Below are 20,641 nucleotides of genomic sequence, written 5' to 3'. Positions count from 1 at the left end.
GCAGAGAGCCACTAGAAGTATTTTTTGTATCAATGTTAGTTTTGAACATCTTCCAGTATATGGGCATGAATTTAGATGTGTGCACTTCTCCTGTTAAAACAGTTTGTTTTAAAAGCTTCCCAGGATTTTAGCTACAGTGACCTAGAAAAGCAGTGTTATAGGCCCTGAGAAATGTGAAAATCGAGTCCAGACCCTTTTGTAGCCGGACTCGGTGAGAAGTCTGCTGTAGGTGCCTATCGGACAAATCTCCTTTGCAGCTGGTGTAGGTCTCCATCCTACAGCCAGTCTGTGCATGTGGATAACTGCAAGCGTAGTTCCCTCGAGCCCCATGACACTTCTCATGTGTGTAACTGTCTGCTGGAGCCATAAGGAAATAACTGTATTTTTTGGCTTGTATTTAACTATTCATCGTGTTTGGATTTTTTGTCACTGTTATTCTCCCAAAGTAGGCCATGCTTCCTCAGGGATATTTATGAAATTGTTCTACACCTCCTGAACAACTATCTGGATCCCAGCATATTCTTCTGAAAACTTTTTAATATAAATAAACATGTGGGAGAGATTTTTGTTATTATGAATGAGGGCAGGTACTGTGTTCTCGGAAAGGCTATTGAGTGCAGACAATCAAGTCTATTGCATTTTTTATGCTGAACACCTTATTAATAGCAGACACATCCGCTTTTGCCTGGGTCGCAGGAACAGTTCAGGGGAAAGAATGCTTTATCTCTAGTCAATAAATCATTTATGTTGAGAGTGCCAAAGACCAAGTCAACATGAAAGGGAACGAATAAGTTATTCCAGCAAAGGAAGTGAATTTAAATACACTCAGAGCCATTAGTTTGGTGCAAAAGAGTAGGAGACTAACAGTATTTTCATAAAACAGCAATTATTAGCCCTATGGAGACAGATAAATTCGGAAATGCCAGTGCTGTCGTTATATTGATCACTAGTCATTATCTCTGAAACTGCAATCAGGACACTGTTCCCCGTGTGCAGACCTGCAGCCTTCCTCCCATGCCCAGACCCTCCCTGCCACTACGCTCACCTGGTTTCTTTGTGTCGAGAAAGGTTGCAGCCTTAGGCCCTGCTGAGAGATGCTGGCAGAGACTTGGCCATCCCAAGTGCTTCAAATCATGAGAAGTCCTGCAACAGAAACCTGAAGGAATTGCTCGTCCCAGAAAATACACTGCAGCTGAAAACATTCTTTGTGCTGTTTTGTTCCTTGGTTTTCTCATCTGCATGGCTTTTTATGCCTGAACTCCCACCATTTACTCTGTTAAGAGAAATGCAGCCTTCCAGGAGGGAAGTTTGAAAAAGCTCCATGAGCTCTTTGACTTTGCCCACCCAACTGCTCCACCTGTGGGCTCATCCCTCCCTGTCCCTTAGGGTAAGTGTTGTCACTCAACAGCAGCTGCAGCGTCACTGAGGGAACTGAACCATTAAAAATGACAAAATTCTGGGTTAGTTTTGCTCTGAATTTTCAGGAGACCCCAGGCCAGACCCCTGGCAGACCTACATTGTGCTGCTCCATCAGAGTCTCCGGAGGTTTGTTGATTAATGCCAGCCATGGAGCCAGACCTGGGGCGTTTTTTTGTTATAGGTAGAATTAATCTCCCTCCACCTGCCACAAGATCTCAGTTATTCAAAATTGTCTCAGGCAAGCAAAGTAAAATTCTGCTTCTTTCACATTGGTCCCCTTTTAACAATTAACATCTCTGCCACCAGAGTCTCCTCGAACAGCCCCACTGCAGGACTGTGCTGCAATTGACCCTGGTATATATAGACTGTGGTCAATAAGAGTTTAATTTAAAAAGAAAAGGTCCTCTGGTATAATTAAAATTGATGGATGAGGGGGAAAGTACTACAGGCATTACCTACAACTTCCTATAGTAAAATTCAGGAGTGTTATCTGGAGTGCAAAAACCCCACCAACATAGCATATGGATGATTAGGCAGCCTCATGAAGATTAATTGGCAAGTAAGAAAAGTAGATGTTTGATGAGGGAAGCCAAAAAAATATACGGGAAGTCAGCGGCCAATAGGTTAGGGCTGGTTAAACCAAAGGCTTTACATATATCCTAATAAATACAGTCATAGCAAAGCTGAGTCTGGTACAGGCACAGCACAGTGATTACTCACACTACATGCAACACCCAACAAATGTTCTTGTTTGTTATTTGAAAGCGGTAGAAGGAGGGAGTAAGGCTGCATATTAAAATGTAATTCCTCCTACTCCATCAGTAATTGCAGGTACTTTTAAGCAGCAACTATCCAAACTTATTTTTAAATTTGCAGAACCAGGTAACTGAATCCGAAAGTGTAGGAAAAGTTGCCTAGAGCTCCTCAGAACCAGAAAGTGTAGAAGAAGCTTCAAATAACACCCAAAACCGCAATAATTGAAAAGAATGAGTGATTTGACTCAGAAAACTATAGGCTCATTAGCTTCCTATCAGGCTTAGGCAAAATCATGGGAAGGTTGATACGACACAATCGATAAAGCAATTAAAAATTTATAAAACTCCCCAAATGAATTTTATAGGGATGTATCATGCCAAATAAACTCACTGCCAATTTTTGTGATATCATAGGCTTGTTGATAAAAGAAACTCTGCTGACATAATATACGTCCCCTCCTATAGGTCATTTGATTCTGATAAAGAACAAAACAGCAGAATGCAAAATCAATGTAGCCCATATTAAGTCGATTAAAACTGATAATAGACTAGATCAGAAAAAATAACTGTAAATATGAAATTATCATCAGCAAGACTACTTCTAATCAGCTCTTCCCAAGGTATGCACTAGGTTTAATATTCCTCCCAGTGAAAGAAAACTATTGTTGGCAGCAGCTACAGATGACAAAGCCAGGGGCACACAGTGAGTAACTATGTGGAGCAGGTCAGTGGTACAGAGTAACCTGGAGGATGGTAAAGTCAGAAATCCAGGCGAGATGGCAGCAAGTCCCACTTAGAGTCATGGGGAGTGTGTCTGGAATAATACAGTGGCTGTGAAGGTCTGATCGATAATCAATTCAGCATCAGCCCCAGAGGTGCTCTTGCCAGCTGGGATGTTGGACCTGGCAAGAGCACTGCTGTTCCAGTTTGTTTGGTTACTGCGTGTCTTTCAAAAAGGGTATTGACAACTCGGAAAGATTATTTTCAGTAGCTCCCAGTGTCGTTCAAGGGCACGAAAATGGGTCTTATTATAGTGTCAGACTAATGAAGCTCAAGCTATTAATTTATCAGAGGCAATTTGAAGAGGTGACACAATCTCCATCTTGCAATCGCAATCTTCTACCTGGGCAGGAAAGTGCTGTCTGAAGGCAGGTAGCTCTTTTATTTAGAAGAAAAGGGAATGATGTGCTCTACTGGTTGGAAACTGATTTCAGGCTAGAAATTAAATGCAAATGCTCGACAGGGAGGATAATTACCCATGGAGACAACTTAGATACCTGGCATGTTCTCCATCACATAAAGTCTTAAATGTATGCAGAGTATTTTTCTAAGTCAATAAGCTCTACCTCAAACTGAAATCCAGGCTCAGTGAGGCAATTACTAGATGAGATTATTAGGCATGTGTTAGACTAGATCATCAGATGTAAGCTTCAAAATTAAAAATATCTTAAAGTTTTCCATATTACCGGAAGGCAGGATGACCTATATCCATTTTTTCACACAAAATGGTCGCAATTTGAACACCTTACAGGAACAGAGCTGTGCTTAACAGCATTTGGTCTCAGCATCAGTAGGTCTGCCTGCAGTTGCAAGGTTTTCTGCACGTAATTGAAGGAAGAAAACCAGGCGAGAAAGGACAACACAAACCCTTGGACATCTAGAGAGAATCTATTGTCTTTCATCAATAACAGCCTGAGACAAAATGATGCGCTCAAATGATGGGGCCAAGTGGAAGTGTAGTCTGAGCAAGGAATAATAACTGTGGGTTTGCCTCTTAATTAAGGAGGTAGCATCTTGCTGGCAAGAAACAGATTTTCCTGCTTTCAACAGCCGGCAGAGAAGCCTTGGTGCTAATTGAGAATTATATTGTATCACTGTGCAGCTGAACATGGTACACAAGTTCCAAGCTTCAAAGACAGCAAACTGTTCCTGCTGTCATGACGAGCCCCATTGGAGCCAGTTAATAAAGCCCTAGAAGTGAAATTACTTTGGTGGGTCTACCCAGAGCAATGAGAGCGGCTCCCAGCAGTGGGTTTTTGCAGGACTGGGCCCTATTACCACTGACTGGTTTGAATGTTGTACCTTAGAAACAAGCAAAGGAGTGCTTGGTGTCTGATTCCGGTTTCACAAAACCACTGTTGATAGGTGAGGGGCAAATACCAGCTGGCAGAGCCACCTTCTGCTGTGTTTCAGTGAGTGGCTGGCAACAGCATAAACTAGGACGCACATTTTAAAGAGTAAACAGTTCACGCAGACAAGAGAAACTATAAAAGCGACACTTACTGCAAATTGGTATTGAATCAACATCAAGAAGCTGAAACAAGAAGGGAGCAAGCTACAGCCATAGCTAAGAAGATAAAGATCTTTGGGGATTCTTACTCTAATCCAGTGTGAAATCCTAAGAAAATGAGTTTGGTCTGGATTTATTGTTTAAAGTACATTGGTATGTTCTGCCCGCCTGTCAAATAAATTCTGTGGAGTCACTGGCTTCGGCGCGTGATGGCTTACGAGTGTCCTCACGCTGCCGAGACACCTTGCAGCTCTGGAGTGGTCCTGGCCAGGCACATCTGGGGACAGACTGGACGGAGAAGAAGCTGAACTTGCAGATGACTGTATAATGTCTGCTTCTGCCATAAAAGTAGGATTGCCAGCATTAATATAACACAGATGGGCTTAGTCTGAGAATGAGATGAAAAGCTCCTTTCTGATTATAATTCCAAATATATCTAAATACTTCTTCAGAACAAAAAAATCCTCCGTAGTTGTTACATCTCTAATCATGTTACTTCTATTAAGCACCCGCCTTGAATCCATCTATTTAATAACATAAGTCATCAAATTAAATAGCGATAGACAGGGTTTTGTAAAGCAGGGAGACGGATATTGTGGCCAAACTAAATATAAGCAATAAGAAGCTGTGCGGAGTTAAAAAAACCCCAAACCACAATCTGCACCATCGGATGCTGAGGGGACTTGGTTGGTTGGTTAGTTGGTTGGTTGGTTGGTGTTCATTACTGAGAGCATGGGTTTACATCTAGACCGAGGTTTTTATCTTCTGAGCCAGGCTCTGTTCTCCAGACTAGTCCAGATAAACATGTGGAGTTCGTATGCATCCTGTGTGTGCAAGAGGCTCCTTCTCTGCTTTTCTTCTGAGAAAGGTAGAAAATGTTATGTGGCAATAGAGAGAGGACAGAGGGACAAGAGTTTCCAGCCTATGCAAAGCATCTCAGCATGAGACCCAGAGTTCAGCCGTCCCCCACCAAGTCCAATGCCACTGACTGAGGGGAGGAACTGGGCTGTGTTGGGCTGATGTGCAAGCGAAGCTCGGTGTCCTGAGCCATGCTGAATGCTCTCTGGAAGCCACTGCAAGAGACACATTAGCTTGCAGTATCGGATTCCAGGTTTCAGAGCATCAGCTAGGTTGCTGCTGTCTGCTGGGCTTCCCCTAAAATACAAATAAACTGCACGGGGCGATGCTCTGGTGATGGGAACGGACCAGCGTTTCCCCAGAGAGGCTTTGTGCTCTGAGAAGACTCCTTTGCTTTGCACTAAGCTGCTGGGATGCTCAGTGAGAGCAAGAGGCACATTTTTAACTTTTGCACAGTTATTGCAGAATCTGAACGTGGCAGGCACATGCTTTGGGGCCTGCTGGGCTTTGCTCTGTCTCTTTTAGGGTCTGTAGCTTATATGGACGTACCTCACAGCTGTTATTTCTTTATCACAAGTGGGGTAAGATGGGAATAATGCCTGACTGACTCTGCGCAGCGTAAACCAGCAAAGGGGGCTCTAAATTTGGGCCACTCTGGTTCGGGGAGTTGAATTTGAAGTTCATTGAACCTGACCTTGAGGACAGCAGATAACTGATAGCTGGAATTACAGCCACACCAAAGGTTGCCCCCAATTCAGTGGCCCGTGTACAGAATCAGATGCCAGGCTGTGCTTCACATCAATTCTGAGTCAGTGATGTCCTTTTAATGTTAACTTGGTTGAAAAATCTGGGAAAATGCCAGCACTCCAGTGGCTGAAAGACAATGCACTGTTATTCCCAGTCCATCCATGGCTGAACTTTTTACAGATGGAACCAAATGAGGTGGCATAAGACAAGAGTGTGCCTTTTAGTTTGACGTACACTGAGTTTCCCCAGGCATCCAAGGTGTTCATCTGTACAGCAGTGCTTTTCTCCCAAACCAGAAATTATAATGCAATCTAATTTTTAGCATATGAAGCAGCCATCACTGTTAATTCCACACTGCAGTTTTTATATTTACTCTTTAATTCCTTCTGTTTTCAAAAATCAAGAAAAATAAAACCCGGGCGGGAGGGAAGCATTCTTTTAACCGATGAAATTAAAATCAATATCAAATTTTTGGTATCTTTGGGCATGATCTCTGGAAGCTTTGGATATCTGCTTTTTCATTTTGTATATTTGACAATTTTGTACTCTGCATTGTTTGACTTCATTTGTGCATGGCGATGTATTAAAACATGGAATTTTTATTATACAGTAAAAGCATTTTGTTTGATTTAAACAAGGTCAGGGCTTGATATGTTGCATGAACTGGAGAAGCAAAAAATAATAGAGAGTTTTGCCAGCAACCACTTTGACTTGACACTCCGACCAGTCTCATTTGAGCCATTTCTAGCGCCTGAAGGTGGGCAGTTTTTCCCAGTCCCGGATGTCTCCTTCCCCAGCTCTGGTACTTTGGGTCTGTGCAGTGGTTTGCTGGGTGGCAGTTCAGGTGCTGAGTAGAGGCAACGTGTTCATAGATGCAGCAGAAGGTGTTAACCAAGCAAAGAGCTCTGGTCTGCTCAGCAGGGCTTGGGTGTGAATCCAAACCAACAGCAGTGACCTGGCTCGATTCACCCAGGATTTAACACAGTACGACTGCAAGCAGACACCGCATGCTGTGAGGCAGTATTCTGCTTTCATTGCCTTTATTTCTCAAGACTTGGGGGATGCCCTTGTAAGCAGCGAAGCATCCTCTAAGGGGACCAAACCACGAAAGGAGCTAGGTCCTAGACTGTTTATGGTGCATGACGGTTCACTCCCACCCCGCCTCCCATATATTCTCAGCATTCATGGCATGAGAATAATTTAAAAGTCAGTCTATAATGTAGTTTTCAGATAAACTAAAAACTGGCATTCTAGTATGATATTATGCTCTCCTATGTATGTGTTTTTTTCTTTTCAGCCATAATTCTGAATGTCTTCCTATTTGTAAGGTAGAGGCTGATGACATGTTTTGGTCAAACACAAAATACTGGGCTTAATACAAAGTAATAGAATGAAATTACATAGTGTGCAGTATAACTGACAAACTCAAGATAAATTGTCATCTAAAAAAATCATAAATCGTATTTGTCATTGTAACATCTCATGATTGGGCTGCAATTTACTAAATTCTGTTTGTATCTTTAAAAAGCTCTCAACTCCCTAAACTTTGTCAGTGAGAAGAATATGTTAGCAGGGACGCTCTGGTTTAGTACAAATCTGTACACGTTCCATCTCAGGCTGAAGGAAATTAGAGCAATCAGACAAGAAAACAGTTTCTTTGTCACATGTTCTTTTCACCACGGGCATCTCCACAGGGGTTACTGTGGCTCCATGTTATTACTACTCTGGGTGCTGCACACTAAGATTATTTCCATTATAAACAATATGCCACCTAAATCAGATCTGCTTTATAACAGAACAGCAGCTACCATGATAATGAAATACTCCTCCCTGGAGACAGAGAAAATAGCTATTGATGCTGTGCAGGAAAGAGTTTCCATGTGTGCTTGTATGGAGTTTGTGTTATAAATCTCACTGATGGGTTTCCAGTTTCTTCATTCACAGTTTGTTACTCAGAAGTCACTGGTGGAGCAACTGGTTGTGCACTTTCATTTTTCGGTTCTTTTCCTTCAGTGACAATCAGTGCTTGATGAGATCTGCATGGTCTTGCATCATATCCATTTGTGTCCTGCAAGTTCACCAGAGCTTGCCTTACCCTGAGTAGCTTACCCTGAGTAGTGATCTGTGCTCATTTAAGCAAAGCCTTGCGATGCAAGCGAATGTCCTTAGTCCATGATGAAGTCCAGTGAATGAAGTACAAACCTAGAAAACCCGAGTGATGTTCCCAATCCTACTACTGATGTGCTGAATGTGAGAGAACAAGTTCCTTCACATTGTCTTTTCATGTCCCACCTCCTTACTGGTGAAATGGGAACTACATCACTGTTAAACCTTGAAACTCAATGGAGAAACTCTTGAATTAATTCTTCCAAGACGGTCATGTTGCAAGTGAGATCAGTTTGAACAGAGCAGGCATCTTGATACAAAAGAAACACACTTTTCTGGGGAGACAAGTTGCCATCTACAGCTTGTGCTTATCTGACGTTCAGCTCCCCTTGCACACAGGCCTCGATCTGTCAGCGTCTCAGCGCATGGCGTGACACTTTCACGGGTGAAGTGTAATATCAGCCCCGACTCAGCTTGTCTGAGGTTTATTACTCTCCTGTGCACTCCTTTGTCTCATTCATGTCACTGCCTTGTCATTGCCTTCTCCTTGCTTTCCTGTGCTTGACGTGATTTCTTGTCTTCTACTGTTATTAGCATCACATGGGAAATAGACTGAATTACTGCACGTGAGAAACACACGTTCAAGTTAAGTGGTTTTGCTTTAACTAGACAACATCAAGGCACTGGCCTTAGGAGGAGACAGAGTGGAGGACAAATTACTACAGGTATCTTCTAGGGCAACATGGGGATTAACGCCTGCATTGGCGTCATGGGCTGAAATGGCTGCAAGGAGGATGCACATTGGATACTAGGAAAAGCTTTCTAGGACCTGGGATGCTGAAGCAGTTGTGACTGCTTAAAGAGATGGAGAACAGCTTTGACAAGCATCCACCAGCAATCCTGACCCTGTGGCAGGGCAGGAGAATGAACCAAGTTGTCTACCAAAATCTCTTTCGGTCCAATTTTTCTGCAGATAAGACTTGAACGGGAAGCAAGGTGTTAAGTTTGCTAATCATCATTACTTACATTTCAACTGGAACTGAATTTAGCTCTTCTATTTCTTCCTCTTCAAGGTAAAAAACTACTACTATGTATTATAGCTGTGAGTAATTCAAGACTCATTAAAGCCAATATATCAGGCTGTCAACTGAGAAACTGGGACACATCCACTGCCACAGCTGGTCCAGATGCAGAGGCAGATCCCAGGGTGACAGCAGGGACCAGGCCCACCTTCTCACCTCAAATCACTGCGCTTATCAGGAGTCCAGTTCCTGTGCCTTGCAGTGACAAATACCAGCAATTAGTGAGACTAAGAATACAAAAAGAGTGGCACCTTTTAGGATCGGCGTGAAGATCATGCTTCAGCCCATCTCCAGTATCCAGGCTTTCATCTGGACTTTGCTGAGGACCATGAGGATATTGGGGCTGGGTAGAGAAGAGCCTTGAAATGAGTGGGTTAAAGAAAAAAAAAAAAGAAAAAAAAAGTTTTAATATTTTGAGTCCACTTAGAAGCTGAAGAAAGGCAACATTGTTTTAGTCAGCTGGCCAAATCCTTGAAAGCTCCAGCCATCCGTTGATGAGGGCAGGCGGAGAGGGTGTGTGTGGACATCTCCAGCCTCCACCAAAAGCTGTAGGCTGATTAGGAAAAATGCTTTCCCTTCACTGGGGAGTTTTACTGCAGAGAAATTAAGCACTCCAGGGCATGTCATATGTCTCAGCTTGAACAGCCTGCCCTGGCACTTTCCAGGGAGAGACGAGAGAGTGTGGTGGGTGCTGAGCACCGGATGCTCAGCCCAAGGGGCCCTTCGACTCTCCTCCGTGCTGTGAAACGGGATGGAGATGCAGACTACGTGGGAGGCAAATTGCTTTATGGAAAATATTGGGAACCATTGTACTAAGCTGATTAACTAATTTTAACAGTTTTATTTAGCTGCAAAAGTTGCCCTCGCATGAAAAGTGCAGCTGCAAGCTTCTTCACAACGGAAACGCTCCCACATGCCGGACAGCCAGATAAGCCCCTGCCTGTCATCATTACAGCTTGAAATTTTAGTACTTTGGGGAAAATGCATGGTTATTTCTGCCTTTGTTTAAGCTTTAACTCAGAGCATAAAGGATACTGGTGTGCTGTTGCGGTTTTGTACATGTCCCTCATGTCCTGGACTCAGCCTGGTTTTGGCCATTCTTGGCAGGTAAGACTGTCAGAAACGTGAAGAATTGCGAGAGCCTGGGCTCTCACTGCCTAGTTCCACCTGGAAACAACAGCTACTCTTTTTACCTCAGGGAAGTAGCTCTTCCCCCACTCCACTTCCCTGAGTTGTACAATATTATGTAGGGAAAATGAGGTTTTCTTGATGCTTCCCTTCTTTGTGCCGTTAGTCCCATAACAGGCTGCCTCTAGATCCCAAAATATGAACTGTTTGGACAGCGTTCTGCTAATCTGGAAGCAGCAACCAGCAGGAAAACCAGGATTCACTGGAATATTTTCAAAATGTGTTGGACCAAAGACCACCCTCAGCCTTCAGCATTCCTCTTTGGTCACCAGTCACATACCCCTCCCCATTAAACTTAAATTAAAACCACTCTAAAAGCAGTGTGACTTCAGGCACTTAGCAGCAGGGCATTTATATAGGATTTTCAGGCTGATAGTTCTCCACAGGCCTCTTTGGGACCCCCTGAGTGTAGGATATTGTCTCAAAATATTCCCTCAAAGCCATCAAGAGGCACTGGTATCCAAGCACAAAAGCAACAGCTCTACCAGCTCTCAAAGTGTCAGCTTTAAACCAGCTTTACCCCCTCTGGTTGTCTCAGCGCTCGTGACTGATATTTTTGCTCCAATTTCCCATTTTAGACCTGGAGAAGCAGTTAGACCTTCATCAGAAACCAGTGTTGGGTGGCTGCACATTCACATGCTCCCAGCCAAGGCACTGAGCTGCCCGGGTTACAAGTTGGTGAACCACGAAATGTGGGCATGTGTCTCCATGGAAATACACACTCGGGAAGCATCTGAGTGATCCTGGGGTTACATTCTGCCATTCGTTTACTTTTGAATGGTAGCGCTGTAAAAAATCAATATGGCATATTTTAAATGGATTACAAGGCAGTTAAATGCCAGTCTCTGAAGAGAAGTTGCAAATGAAGAGTGATCCCATGGGAGTTGTTATAGAGGGAATATTCAGGAAGCTGTTCTTGACTGTTTACTTCAGAGGTCACGATGCATAAACAATTGAATATGAGTTCCCCATGTGTTGCTCTTGCTAAAGGGACTAATATGACCCTAGGATGTATAAACAGGAATATTGAGTGGTGAGGAAAACATATTAGCTCTATATCTCACATTAATGAGGCAAAAATAGTCATGCTGAAAACCTGAGGAAGGTTTGGAAAGCACTGTAAGACAGATTGAAAGCATATCTTACAATAACCCAAAGGGGCACAACCCATTTATATTATCAAAGCGGAGTATAAGAGATGACTCGATCACAAACAATAAGTATCTTTACCTGGAGAGTCAATGAAGTATCAGAGGATTACTTAATCTATCAGACAAAGGTGTATGAGCCAGGAAGGTGGGAGCCGAAAAAAAAAATCAAGTTGAAAACCAGGCACATTTTTTCTCCTTTATGGCCTTGTAATTAACCACTGGAAGAGATGACATGGGATATGGTAGGTTCTCCATCACCCAAAAAAGTCTTTAAATTAAGCATGGATGTCTTTCTGCATCATGTAGCTCATGTATTGATGTGGGAATTGCTGGGCAAGGCTCCATGGTCTGCATTATGCAGGAGGGCAGAAGAAACAACCACAGTGGTATCTTCTGGCTGCGAAGTCTATGAAACTATCAAAGCAGTGACGTCTGTATATCACATCCTGCAGCTCCCAGCCTGTTTATGCAACATATGTTATGAAAAGACTCTTTTAGGGATATTTAGAGGGCTTTAAATATTTTACTAGAATTATTTTGATAGACTCTGCCAGTAAAACCAGGTAGATGGAAGAAACCTTGAAAAGAAAGATTTCCTGAAATTAATTTCCTATACACCCAAATCCCAGTATTAAAGGCCAATGTCTCAGGATACTCCAGGTTTTCAATGTGATGCTCCAAGGACTCAGCCCTTTATCATGGTTTAAAGCTCCTATTTCACAGATTTATAGACGCTAAACTCAGAAGAGACCACTGTGATTATCTAATCTGACCTTGTGCATAACAGAGGCCACAGGGCATCCCTCAATTACTTCCAGGCTACACTGAAGCCTTCCAGACTCTTCCTTCATACCACAGCCAAGATATAGCCTTTCCCTTCCATGCACACAGCTAAACTTCACATTGTCTCATGTCTCACCACAACATCCTTCCTTCCACCCCTGACAAATGAAATCTCTCCTGGCACATGTCCATTCAAATTGCTGCTGCAAAGATCATTTGCCATTCCTGTGTCTCCTTCCCTGCCTTGCTGGATCTCCCTTCTGCCTTGCCATAAACACACCTCCTGCCTCTGCCTTTTCATCTGCGTTCACCACCAGCTCACTCCTGCCTCTCCTGGCCCTCTTTGCTCACATTTCCTCTCCCTTCCCCTTCTTTTTTCTTCCAAATGTGTAGCACTATGGGGAGGGCTCTTAGGACAAGTGTGCTGGTAAATGAAAAGATGCTGTGAGCATCTGCACCTGGCAGACCAGGTGCAGACATGTGGGTTTCTAATCTGTGACTGTTTCATGCCACTGGTCCTGTGGCTCAAGATTTACATCAGGAAAAATGTAGTGGAAAATCCATCCTTTGGGAGGAGAAGGAGGAATTGGGAAGGGAGATAGTGGCACATCATCTTCCTGGCAGCTTGGTTTGGTCTTTCAGACTGTCACAGGATAAATGAGTACAAAGGTAAATCCTAGGGAGATGGAGCATTAAAAAAGTGATACAGCCATAGACATGCGAGACATTTATTCATGCTCCTCCAATTTACAGCAGAGACATCAGCTCCAGTTTTCAGCTGTTTGACACCAAATCCTGGACTGGTGTATCAAGATCAAGGGAACCAATGGACCAAGGTGTATCAGTGAAAGACCTGGATTCTGGCACAGGGAGAAATCATTCATGTGAACTATTAAGTGCCTGTATATCATTCCAAGACATACAGAAGCCTGGTACAGTTTGCATCTAGACACACTCTGTATTTTAAGGCTCTTCATCTTCTACCATTCCTGATAAGCTTGAATGCAGGATACCAGTACCACAGGATCCTCTCTGTAAATAAGGGATAAACTGAGGCAACAAACAGCTCCCACAACAGGGGATTTAGCTGAACATCACCAAAAATCAGACCATGCAAAAGCCACCCCTAGATGTTGCTTCCTAGAGAAGGGCTCCTTGCTTTCTGCATGTGAGCAGTGCTCTGTCTGGGCTAACAGGGGAGTGAGAATGGAAGCACAGAAACAATCTACAGCTTCTTCTCTATGAAAAATGACAAACATTGTCTTTCATAAAACCTCGGTGCTCGGTATTTTCTAATCTAATATGCCATACACAACTACACAACTGTTCCCTGTCTGAATTCACAATGGTTACCTTACTTTGTGTTATGAGCAGAGTTAAATCCTTCTGGAGCCAAACCGCACAAAATTCCCAAAAGCTGACACACATCTCCATTCAGTGTTGCCTATTGACAAGCAGGCACCCCTGGCCAAACTGAGAGGAAAATATCTGTCAGTAGGTGTTAATGAGACCACAGGATGCAGCAGGCAAGATCCAACCAGCTCAGCAAGATCAGACAAAAATCATGTTCTCATCAGGTGATCACAGCTATCTATGGTTGCACTCAGCCATCAGAGGATCATTCACACGCATCCTTCCTTACACAGAAATTTTATGAATTTTAAAGTTAGCAGGATGCAAATCTGCCCTTTCAAGCTTGTCTGTCAAAGCAGAGCTTTGGTCAGTACCTTGCTGGGGCTTCTGCAGGAAAATAAAGTGATATTAAAGAATGTCACAAGTGTCCTTCTCTCTGAGCCAGCACAGCCGAAACATGGGGTGGGAAATAATTTTTTTTTAGCAGAGCTATAAAATTAAATGCCCCATTTCTTGTAAATAGACCTGGTACCATGTTGTTTTTGCAAGAAGTCAGGGGCAGCTTCAATCTTCATACCTGCCAACAGTCCCAAAAGAAACGTTGCTGCTGGAATAGGTATGTGGCATGGTTTCAGGTTGTCAGGTGACAAGATCATGCCTTTGAACAGTGGTGACCTAAAGTAGAAAGAAGGTTGGGGAAAGCAGAAAGAGGGGAGGCAGCAATTCACCGAGAAAGTTTTTGTTTAATTACCTGGTTATTTACATCTCACTGTACAAGTCAGAGCTAACTATATCCATCCAAGCCAATGTATATGATTCACAGTTTGTCAAATAGATATTCTGGAAGTGAGAAGTTACAGAAATAAAAGTCATGAATCATCAGTTGTTCTTTTATGCTCATGGACAGTACCTTTTATTACACATAAATTCAATTTATAACCATTGCAAACAGAAAAAAAGTAGCTAAAGTCAAGTTTGCATGGAAAGAAGTGACACAGCTTTGAGAACGAGAAATGTTAAGACTGAGGATGGATTCTGCCCCTTTGTTCCAGTGGGATCCACCTGACCAGCAGGAAACACCTGCAATGTCTGTTTATGGGCTCTCCTTGAGGATTCTCCATCTCAGTCTAAAATAGACAGCTACGCTGATGAAGCACACCCTAAATGCTGGTGTTTCTCTCTTGTTGACCATCAGAGAAAGCTCAAATAAAACCTGTGGTTTACTAAATGTAGGTGTGATGAACCCTACTTGCTAATGCTCCTTGAAGGCAAATTCATAGACAAGTCTCTAATAACTTTAAGAATTTCAGATGAGATACTGGTTTGAAGCATGAGCCTTTGTTTGCAGTATGCTGAGCACCTGTGGTGCTAAGTATGGAGATAAAAACTGCAAATACCCCTGCACACACATGTTTAAAAGTCATGTTGCAGAATGTGAGCTGGACAGCTAAAAAGAAAAGAATCTTAATTAATGTGAGGTCTTTCCTACACCCTTTTCACTGGACAGACACCCGCTACTGTGTAAGGTTCACTGCAGGTACAGCTCAGCCCTGTCTTCAGATCCCTCATGTGCTTCTGCCATGGCTTGCTGGGAGGACACGTGTGGTTTAGTCTGCAGGTGTAGTAAGTACATTTCTTCATGTTTCTTTGGTTTGGACAGTGGGAAAAAGAGACCTATCCCAAAACATCTCAGGTGGGATGCCCTCACCAAGGCACCTCCTATCCTCTGTCTCTCTCTTCAAAAGATGCACCAAAAAAAGAGGACCAAGCTGTGTATTTCTGTTTCTCTGGAGTACATCGATAGAGGCAACAAACAGGTGGATCTAGGTTAGCTGTTTAACTGCCTCGACTGTTTAGAAATTTAACAAACATATGTAAATATCACCAGGCATCTGGAAACTAGTGTTTTCTGTCTGAGACAGCAAAATGAACAGAGAGCAATATCCAAGCACCGAAAGTTAGCATGCTAGAGACAAAAATATACCAGTTGCTAGGAGATGGCATTCAATCTAGAATTTCAGGCAATAAATAAAAATGAAGTTATAAGAAGAAACATTGTTTAGGGCAAAAATCAACCCGAAGCAGGAGATTGTTTATGAGAGTGAGCAAAGCTGTTGTGGCCCCCGAATAGCAAGGATGCTGCCCAACGTTATGCCACAGGGATGGAGGTGAACGAGAAGGTTATTGACTTGACCGTGGGAACAAAACCCCCACCAGTGAAAGACATCACGGACAAAACTCTTTCTTGGTTGAAGTTGCTGGGAAATGTGGCACTAAGGTAAATAAGGGTTGTACTTCAACCTGCAAATATCACCTTTGTCTGTGATGGAAGCCCAGCCAGAATCTAAAATGTTGTAAAATTCAGCTTGCTCCCTCCAGTCCTTAAAATTATAGAAAAACACAGAAAAAGTAAATTGCTTGGTAAGTCAAACCCCAAACCCACCAGAATGTGCTGGTTGCTTTCCTCACTGAAAGCCCTACTTTCTTAATAGAATTAAAATTGATAAATGGTGGGGTTTAGGACTAGAATAGCTTGTGAAACCAAACAGGCTTCAATGGCAAGGCCAGCAGGGTGTGGGTTTGGCTGCTCCTTGTAGCAGCCCAGCCCTCAGTAGGATGTGACTGAGTGAGATTTTAGTCCTGTTGAAATCAAGGGCAAAATTGCAATACATCTCGTAAGGTCATTTTCTCCCACACTTGCACAGGTAAAGGTTTGCATGTGACCTAGTCCAGCTAATGGAAATCACCTACATATTTTGAGCCTGCAGCCCTCATCTAATTCATATATAAAGTAACAATATGCAGGTCTTAAAAGCGGTGTTTGCTTCAACACCACCCGTGGGTAATTTCCCTCTCAGACAATCCCTTTGACCGAAGCTGGTAAATACTCCTACGCTATTTGGTCATAGTGATTACATAATTAGTAGGACTAAACCATAGGGGTCCTGAGGGAAAGATGGAAATACAGGCCTTCCATAACTTTGATATTACCTGAAATCCTGAACGCTGGAGCACTACTTGTTTAGACTTGCTTAGGATAGTGCTTGTCAGAGTGATAAATAATTTTCTCTGGGCAACAGCCAAAGATTGGAGTCCATGCTGATGCCTGCAATCTGCCAGAAGGCTTTGATACTGGCAACAGGGGTATGGACAAGCCTAAATAACCACTGTTTGGGAGGATACATACTCCTTGCTCAGATGATCCAGAGGACAATCCTCTCTGACGGTTCAACTTGTCTTCTGAAGGATAACTGCTGATTTCTGTGGCCCCTGCAGATCTATAGGTGCTTGCAGAAAGGCAGTAATGTACATGCTGTTACATTAATGCTGGTGATGGCATCTGGCATCTGCTCTCCATGCAGTCTGGACAGCACAGATGGTACCATCACATCTGGATCTGCACACTCACCAGAGTCCTCAGCAGTGAGGACGGGCTGGACAAAGGCTGGTTGGTTGTTGTTCAACCCCTCTGATCAGTCCCACCATCTGAATGGGGAGAGTACCAGCCAAGGACGTTTGGCTGGAATTCTGTCATGACTTGGCTTAGAGCACAACCACAACATGTACTGATTGCATCTCTCTTATTTTATTACCCCTAGTTGCCCTGCTTGAGCAGGGGATGGGACCAGATGACCTCCAGAAGCCCCTTCCAACTTCAACCATTCTATAATTCTTTGATTTTTATGCCAGCAATGGTTCCTGAATTTATAGAGCTGAACATAAAACCCAGTCAATTAAAGACCTCACCCTCAGGAAGCTGCTCCTTCCACCCTTGTGAGAGGCCCAGCCCACTCTGTAAGGCTTTCCAGTCGCCCAAGCATCCTCCAGGAAGGACCAGGATGATGTTCTGAGGGAAGACAATAACAGTGACATACAGCAAGGGCAGAAAAACATGGGCACCACCACTCTGGTCTGCAGCAGGCTTTTCTCCCAGAACGGCTGCAACTGCCTTTGCTTCTGCCAGCAGCGAGCACAGACTTATCAGCAGGTGGCAGATGCAGTAACCTCCATCCCTGCCATGTTAGGTGGGAAGGGCCAGCTGCCCACACTGTCCATCTGTCCACACCATGGCTGAGCCTGGGGCTCCCTTCAGCCCAATGCGGGGTTTGAATGAAGATCAGAAAGAAAGAGAAGTGTAAAAGACACTTGTGGGAACTGTACAACAGTTTAGGTTTATTTTTAAAAGAGTGTGTTGTTGGGCTTTCAAGGGTTTTGAGAGGGTTTTGTCCAAACAAAGGTGATCATAAATCAGGAGAGAGGAGCCCTGTGCATCATTACTGTTCAGTTTGCAGACATGTGCAATGACTCCAAGCTCGCAATGAGTGCCAAAGCCAATCGTATCCTGGACTGCATAAAAAGAAAGGTAGCCAGCAGCTGATTCAGGAGGTTATTCTCCCACTCTACTCTGCTCTGGTGAGACCCCACCTGGAGTGCTGCATCAAGTTCTGGAACCTCCAGCACAGGAACCACACATGCAGGTCCAGAGGAGGGCCACATGAACGGTCAGAGGGATAGAACACCCCTCGTACAAAGAAAGGCTGAGAGCTGGAGCTGTTCACCCTGGAGAATAGAAGGCTCTATGGAGACCTCATTACAGCCTTTCAATATATAAAGGGGGGGCGACAAGAAAGACAGAAAGAGACATTTTACCAGGGCCTGTAGTGACAGAACTAACAGTTTTAAACTAAAAAGGGTAGATTTAGATTGGATGTAAGGAAGAATTTTTGTATGATGAGGGTAGTGAGACATGGAACATGTCGCCCAGACAAACTGTGGATGTCTTATCCCTGAGAGCATTCAAGGTCAGCTTGTACGGGGCTTTGAGCCTCTGAGCAACCTGATCTAGTGGAAGACGTCTCTGCCTACCGCAGGAGGTTGGACTAGGTGATCTTTGAAAGTCCTCTCTACCCCATGTCATTCTGTGGTTCTAAGACTTTTATGCCTGATGTTCAGTGTACGAACCTTTAAGTCAGCAATACAACTCCTAAAAGGTCTGGGAAAAAAACACTTCTGCTTCTAGTCTAGTAACTAGGGCTGAAAATAAACACTTGCTGAAATAAGTACCTTCCAAATACAGGGACTGATACATAGACCAGTCAGTGAAACCAGCAGCCACAGGGCTTCTCTGACAGAGCTCACCACTGCGCAGCAGCTTTCAAACATTAATAGCGATGCTTATCTGCCTTCAGAGAAGCTTGCTTCCCACATGCATGGACTGTGTGCAAGTCAGGCCTGCTTATCTCTTGATACAATCGATATGCAAGACCTGGTACAGTTTGATGCCTTATGCAAGCTTAATAAAGCAGCAGTAAGTGCTGCTATTTCAGTATCAGCTGACGAAGGAAGTAAAACCACAGGGCACTGCCTGGGGTCCAATGCCAGCAATGTGTGAATTTTAAGAAATATGAAAGGGAGATAGAGTCTGTTAACATTTTCCCTCGTTTCCTATTTCTCTGCTTTTAAGATTCAAGGTAGATGAGATGCATCCTTCTGCAACCTCAACTACAACTAAACAGGCAGGTCTAGGGGAGCAGAGGGAGAGGGGGAGAGGCTGGGCTGCTTTACAGGTGTGGAAAAGGAGTTAAAGGAGCCAGGGCAAACTACTTCTGAAGTCCACTAATGGCTCAGTGGGGAACCCAGTCATCACCCTTCTCACTGGTTTAAAGCCACAGAAGGTAGATGTGCACACCCTGAGGGATCAAGGTCATGCCAACGAATAGAAGTGACTGCTAAAGGCTCCCTCTCTGCAGTAGCATGGCTCACAAAACCTGGGGAGTCTGGAGAGCCAAGCCCAGCCCACAGGTTCTACACTTCCCTGGCTGACCTTAAGAATTCTTCTTATTTTCTTTGCAGCAGAAAAGGGATGCTACTCAATAGCAGCAGCTGCTTTGGTTTTACACTCACCACTTGCCTTTAGAAATGGGAATGGGGACTCGCACCCACTTACTCCATGCAGCAGAGCAGACTGAGTGGAGGACACGAATTACTTTCATCTTTGTGATTGCATTTTACCTTTTGATGCCCTGGATGTTTATTCTGTTATCATGTATTAATTATTGGCATTCTCTAGGCTTCCTTCTGTCTTAATCTGATTTAAAACAGATATTTGCATTTGAAAAGTAGCTAGCATGTATAGCAAATCCTTTCCCTTGGTTTGCTATTAATGCACCCAGCTTTGATGTATTATATTAATGCTGTTTGCCAGGGGTGAAATTAGCACACCACCTATGGAGAGGTACTTCCTTGGTGAACCTACTGCTTTTACCCATGGGCAAAGTATCTGCCTCCACTGATGCAAAACCTAGATCCTGCCTGCAGAATCATGGTCACACAGCCGCTCTTTTCCCCACTGCCTTAGCCCCAGTTTTGAGAGATCCAGGGGCCCTGCATCCTGCCCATGGTGTGGGGCACTGCATGCAAACCCCAACCTGCCACTGAGGAAGGATGAATTTACAGATGAAGGATTAGACACTTGTTGCAACTGTAGTGAGAGCTAAACACACTACAATGCACCAAACCAGGAACTGAGGGCTGAGCAGGAAATGAGGTGAGTGGATGCAGAGGAGCCTGGTCAGGAGAGGACTGGGTGAGATCAGGGTTTGTCAAACGGTCTTCACAAGGGTGTAAGCACACAGGCTGAAATGCATGTGTGCTTCAAAATTATCTGACCTTTCTGTTTTAATATCTTGACCAGCTGGGGAAAAGAATAAACCCATCATCTCGAGAGTTCAGACCAGTATTTCCCTTTTTTCATTTTTCTTCCCCCTCCCCCCACCTTTTTTTATTGCACTGCTTACATAATTTACGTCTTTGGGGAAGTGTCCCTGAGCCTGATTGATCTGTTTATATTGGTGCAAAGGGCGTAAGGAGCCACTGCCGTAACTCGCGCAGGCTTGTTTAACCACAATG

General features: G+C 43.7%; 1 protein-coding gene across 1 annotated transcript in view; it reads left to right on the top strand.

Moving 5' to 3' along the window:
* Positions 1–20,641, top strand: part of SAMD12 (sterile alpha motif domain containing 12) — a 213,500-nt gene that overhangs the window by 166,158 nt on the left and 26,701 nt on the right. The gene's annotated exons all lie outside the window — the stretch shown is intronic.

Source organism: Phaenicophaeus curvirostris, chromosome 3 (assembly GCF_032191515.1).
Source record: "Phaenicophaeus curvirostris isolate KB17595 chromosome 3, BPBGC_Pcur_1.0, whole genome shotgun sequence".
Taxonomy (NCBI): Eukaryota; Metazoa; Chordata; class Aves; order Cuculiformes; family Cuculidae; genus Phaenicophaeus; species Phaenicophaeus curvirostris.
The sequence above is the reverse complement of the archived record's forward strand: the minus strand, read 5'-3'. Positions and strand labels throughout refer to the sequence as shown.